We start from the raw sequence: 6,224 nt of genomic DNA, 5'->3' as shown, positions 1-6,224 counted from the left end.
AGGGAGGGAGAGAGCTTCAATTTGTAGGGATGTAACCTGGCTGTTTTTGCCTGCTCTCAATAAGATGAGCAGGGTTGAACCTGGCTAATAATTGGAGGGGAATCCACCTGGGAATCTCAGTACTGTATATTTAATAAGAAAATATTAAAGATTGTCCAAAAGCAACAATGACAATTTCCATACTACTGCTAAGAAAATTACGACACATCAATAAAATTATAGGAGCTGAGTTTAACTCAAGAGAAACTTTTCTAAAGGTAGACAGTTATATACAATTCCACAATTCTGAAAGGACAAGCTTGTTCTATATGAAATTTAATGCTACAACAGAATGAAGTAACACTGAAGATAAGTGCAGGTAGTTCTCAATCCCACGACCACAATTGAGCCCAAAATTTATGTTGTTAAGTGAGAAATTTATTGAGTTTTGCCCCTTTTACAATTTTTCTTGCCACATTTGTTAAGTAAAAAAAAATTTTTTAATCACCCCCCCCTGGTCAAAGGTGTCCCTCTTTACCAATCTGAAAATCTGGTCACCTTACTCTAATGTTAAGACAAAGAGTAGTGGTGATAATGGGCAACCTTGTCTCTACCTCTCTTTATTTCAATAGGATCTGTTAATTCTCCATTTACCATTATCTTTGCTGCTTGTTTCGGATGTATCATTGTATGGTTTGAGTAAATTTCTTACCAAAATTCATCTGCTCCAGTTGTAAAAACATAAATTGCCAATTCACATTGTCAAAAGCCTTCTGCGCATCGAGAAACATCAATGCCATTCGTTTTTCGGGGTGGGCCTCATAATATTCCAAAGTATTCAAAATCATTCTCATGTTGTCTTTAATTTGTCTTTTAGGTAAGAAGCCATTTTGATCTGAGTGGATGAAGCCATTTAGATATTTTTTAGTCTCTCAGCTAGTATAGATGCAAATAGCTTGTAATCTGAATTTAATAAGGAAATTGGTCTATAATTCTTAATTTGTGTTAGATCTGTCTCTTCCTTAGGTAGTAGTAATATACCCTTCTGACCATGACTTCGGTATTTTGCTCTCAGACATCAGTTCATTCATGACTTGTAGGAGTGGAAGGTCAATGTTTCTTCAAATGTTCTATAAAATTTCACAGGTAGTCCATCTGGTCCTGGGGCTTTCCCATTGTTTGTTTTTTTTAAGTGCATCTGTTAGCTCCATCATTGTTATTTTATTTTCTAACATTGTTCTAATTTCATCTGATATCTGGGGAGATTAGCATCTTGTAAGTACGTTTTGACTCGTCCCTCCTCCACCTTCTCTTGTTCATAGAGCTTAGCATAGTAGTCTTGTATAATACTTTTTTTCTCAATATTCCATTCTGAATTTGTCCTTGTTTATCTCTTAATTGGAATATTTTCTTTGTTTCTCTCTCTTTTTCAGTTTATATGCCAACCACCTGCCTGGTTTATTCACATTTTCAAAGTAATTCTGTTTAGCACCTCTAATTTTTGTGCCAGTTCTTCCTTTTCTAGTAGGTCCATTTTATGTTTAATTATGTCCATTTTTATTTTGACATCTTTTTTTGTGGCGCTCTCTGTAGTTCTCTTTCAAGTATTTATAATCATTATCTAAAGCTTTGTGCATTTGTCTTTTCTTTAAGTTTCTCTTCCTTGTGTAGTCTATTATCGAATAACAGCCTTCATTGTGTCCCAAAGATTCTGCAGTGATGTATCTTCTTTCCTATTTTCTTTAAAGAAAAGGACTGGCTCTTTTTCCGTTTTTTGTACAAAATCTTTTTCTTTCAATATAGTATTATTTAATGTCCATCTAGATCTTGCCCTTTGGCCTTTCCATTTAATTGAGATTGGATTGTGGTCCGCCCAGGTACTTGCTCCAATCTCAATTTCTTTTATATTACAGCTCAACTCTGCTGAGGCCCATATCATATCTATTCTAGAAAATGATGAATGTCTATTTGATTAGAAGGTGTATTGTTCTTTTTTAGCATTTCTTTCTCTCCATATATCTTTTAGATTTAGTATTTAGTATTTTAGTATTTATTAATACTTATAGGCCGCCCTTTTCCCTGAGGGGACTCAGGGCGGCTTACATAAAATGAAGGGAAGGGGTATACAGACAATAGACACACAATACATAGAAGTAAAATAGTAAGCAACATTCATTCATCATTCGGGTGGGGGCAATTATCTTTGTCCCCAGGCCTGACGGGCTAGCCAGGTCTTAAGGGCTGTGCGGAAGGTCTGGACGGTGGTGAGGGTACGAATCTCCATGGGGAGATCGTTCCAAAGGGTGGAGCTACTACTGAAAAGGCTCTTCTCCGTGTAGTTGCCAGTCAGCACTGACTGGCAGATGGAACTCGGAGGAGGCCTAATCTATGTGATCTAATTGGTCACAGGGAGGTAATTGGCAGGAGGCGGTCTCTCAAGTACGCAGACCCACTACCATGGAGGGCTTTATGAGTGACAAGTAGCACCTTGAAGCACACCCGGAGATCAACAGGTAGCCAGCGCAGCTCGCGGAGGATAGGTGTTATGTGGGTGAACCGAGGTGCACCCACAATCACTCGCGCGGCCGCGTTCTGGACTAGCTGAAGTCGCCGGATGCTCTTCAAGGGCAGCCCCATGTAGAGCACATTGCAGTATTCCAGCCTAGAGGTCACAAGGGCCTGAGTGACTGTTGTGAGAGCCTCCCGGTTCAGGTAATAGCAATAGCAGTAGACTTATATACCGCTTCATAGGGCTTTCAGCCCTCTCTAAGTGGTTTACAGAGAGTCAGCATATTGCCCCCAACAATCCGGGTCCTCATTTTACCCACCTCGGAAGGATGGAAGGCTGAGTCAACACTGAGCCGGTGAGATTTGAACCGCTGAACTGCTGATCTAGCAGTAGCCTGCAGTGCTGCATTTAACCACTGCGCCACCTCGGCTCTAGGGTAGGGTCGCAACTGGCGCACCAGGCGAACCTGGGCAAATGCCCCCCTGGTCACAGCCGTCAGATGATGGTCAAAAGTCAGCTGTGGATCCAGGAGGACTCCCAAGTTGCGAACCCTCTCTGAGGGGTATAAAATTTGACCCCCAGCCTGAGCGATGGAACACTGATCGAATTATTGGGAGGAAAACACAACAGCCACTCGGTCTTCTCCGGGTTGAGTACAAGCTTGTTAGCCTCATCCAGTCCATAACGGCCTCAAGACCCCGGTTCATCACGTCCACCGCTTCATTGAGTTGGCACGGGGCGGACAGATACAACTGAGTATCGTCCGCATATTGATGGTATCTTATCCCGTGCCTCTGAATGATCTCACCCAGCGGTTTCATGTAGATGTTAAATAGTAGGGGGGATAAGACCGAACCCTGCGCACCCCATATGTTAGGGGCCTAGGGGTCGACCTCTGCCCCCCCACTAACACCGACTGCGACCTGTCCGAGAGGTAGGAGGAGAACCACCGTAACACAGTGCCTCCCACTCCCACCTCCCGCAGTCATCGCAGAAGGATACCATGGTCAATGGTTTACTTCATCTATCATCCTAAAGAAGGATTTCGGCAGGAGCTTTCTATTTAATTTTTTTGTTTTGTGTGTTTTATAGTCCATATTTTGATTCACAATGCCATTAAAGTCTCCCATCATACAAATATCAACATAGTCTAAGTCCAAAAAATTTTATGTAATTTTTTATAGAATTCATCTTGTTTTTCATTGGGGGTGTAGATTCCAATTAGGAGTGTTTTTTTAGTGTCCATAATTTCCACCATCAAAATTCTTCCCTCTTCCTCTGCATAAATTAGTTTTGCTAGAATGTTGCCTTTAATATAGAAGATCACTCTCTTTTCTTACAGTTCGCCAGTGTTGAGAACATTTTCCCAAGCTTTGGTTGAATTAATAAATGTTCATTTCTTTTGGATATGTACTTCTTGTAGGCAAATTATGTCAAGTTGTAACTTCTCTAATTTATGAAATATTTTCTTTCTTTTAATTACCGAATTAAGTCCATTAATGTTAATTGTAATCATTTTTCTTTCTTCCATGTTTATACTTTATATACAGGGTTTATCGTTCTAGTGGATCTGGGTTCTCGTTTTTCTTTATAGCTTCCATCCCCCACCGCCCCTTCTTCTTTCTCAATTCCACCTACTGCTCCTTCTATTTTTTCGGTCGCGGTTGTGGGTAGTTCCAGTAGTTGTGCCACTGAGTCATCTTTCCCAGTTTTCTCAGCCATTTCTCTAAAGTATTCTGCGTAGAAGGCTTCTGCCTTCTCGATTGTATTTATCCTGTGTCTTTGTCCTTGCCATGTATAATAAACCTTCCGGTATGAGCCATCTGTAATTAACACCTTTTTTATCAATACTTTGGTCAGGAATTGGTATTTTTTAAAAAATGTTATCTTTACCAATGTAAACAGGCTGCACGGCCGTGGCAGATACGGGCTGCCAGCGGGTCTTACTGATTTTCTAGGATACGTCCTCCATATTCAGGGAGAAACACTAGCTCCTGCACAGCACGATCACGCTGCAGGTTTTCAAAGCCACACTCTTGATTGGCTCGCAAACATCACAAGAGACGGCTTCCGAACTTATGCGGTGCGGCCGGCGTCTTTGACATGTTCGGGGACCTTGCAAGGCCTTTGCAAGGTCCCCGGACTTGCCCAAGATGCCAGGCCTCCAAAAAGAATAGTCGCGGGTGCGAGGGTGGGGGCGGGAACTTACGCAGCGTGCCCGGCATCTTTGACATGTTCGGGGACCTTGCAAGGCCTTTGCAAGGTCCCCGGACTTGCCCAAGATGCCAGGCCTCCAAAAAGAAGAGGCGCGGCGCGAGTGGGAACTTACGCGGCACGCCTGGTGTCTTTGACATGTTCAGGGATCTGCCGTTCTTTGAAGTCCTTAGCCAGAGAAAGGGTTTAGGTTTTTAGGTTTTGGTTCCGTTTTATTTATATGCTGCCCTATTCCCAGCGGGACTCAGGGCAGCTCACAAACCCAAGAGAGGAAGGGAAACAAAAAACTACAAATACAAGCATTTAAAATAATCAACAGACACACAATCGAGAGGGGAAGGGAACTCATCAACCCCAGGCCTGCTGACACAGCCAGGTTTTAAACGGCTTTTTGGAAGGCCTGGAGAGAGGTGAGGGTCCGAATCTCTGTGGGGAGTTCGTTCCAAAGGGCCGGCGCTGCCACAGAGAAGGCCCTCCCCTGGGTAGTAGCCAGATGGCATTGGCTGGTAGACGGAAACCTGGAGGAGGCCAAGGGGGGAATCTTAAGAACCCGCCGCCTTTGCTGGGCTGCACGGGGCGGGCCTGAAGCGTCGCCGTTGCTTGCTGCTTTTTGAGCCTCGGTCCAAGGATGGCGGCGGCGGAAAGGGTGTGCTGCGGAGGGATGGTGGCGGCCCAAGGGAGAAGTTGAGGATGCTGCGAAGCAGGAGCGGGAGGGAGAGAGAAATCTGGGAGGAAAGGGGTGACTTGCGACTTTAGCTTCGAGCAGGCAAAAAAATCGCCCTTTTTCCCAGTTGACAAAGCTCTGCTCGAAGACTCCGCAGGCTCATTTTTGATTTTGAAGCTGAGGTGCAGTTCACTCAACATCATTTCCACAACTCCTTTTGATCCTTTTTTGGGGTGGGGTGGGGGGTTGTGAATGCTTTATTTTCATGGCACCTCAGTGCAGCTCAGAAAGCAGCAAAGATCCCACTATCCCCCACCTCCTAATAGCCCCTCTTCCCATTCATGTTTCTGCTGTGCCATGGCAGTCACTGGCACGGTCTCCCACACCCTGCAGCTGTCGCTCTCCACTTGGCAAATGCTCACACATTTTATGATTTTCAAACATTTTGTACATTTTTCTGTGTTACAACAATAATACTTATATATTTGTTTTTTAAAAGGATCAGAAGCGGACCTTCTGTGGGAGGTTTCCTAAGCCTCCCCTGCCGTTCTCCGAAGTCGTTGGGCAGAGAACGGCGGGAACCTGAAGAACCTGCCGCCTTTGCTCGGCTGCGTGGGCGGGCCCAAAGCGTTGCTTCGCCCGTGCTTTGCTGCTTTGTTAGCCTCGGTCCAAGGACGGCGGCGGCGGCGGGAAGGGGTGCTGCGAGAGGATGGTGGTGGCCAAGGGAAGTGAGGATGCTGTGAAGCAGGAGCGGGAGGGAGAGAGAAATCCGGGAGGACGAGGGTGACTTGCGAGTTAGCATCGAGCAGGCAAACAAATTGCCCTTTTGCCCAGCAGGAAACCTGCCGGGATTGCTGT

This window comes from Thamnophis elegans, chromosome 12 (assembly GCF_009769535.1).
Source record: "Thamnophis elegans isolate rThaEle1 chromosome 12, rThaEle1.pri, whole genome shotgun sequence".
Lineage (NCBI taxonomy): Eukaryota > Metazoa > Chordata > Lepidosauria > Squamata > Colubridae > Thamnophis > Thamnophis elegans.
This window is presented reverse-complemented; position numbering follows the sequence as displayed.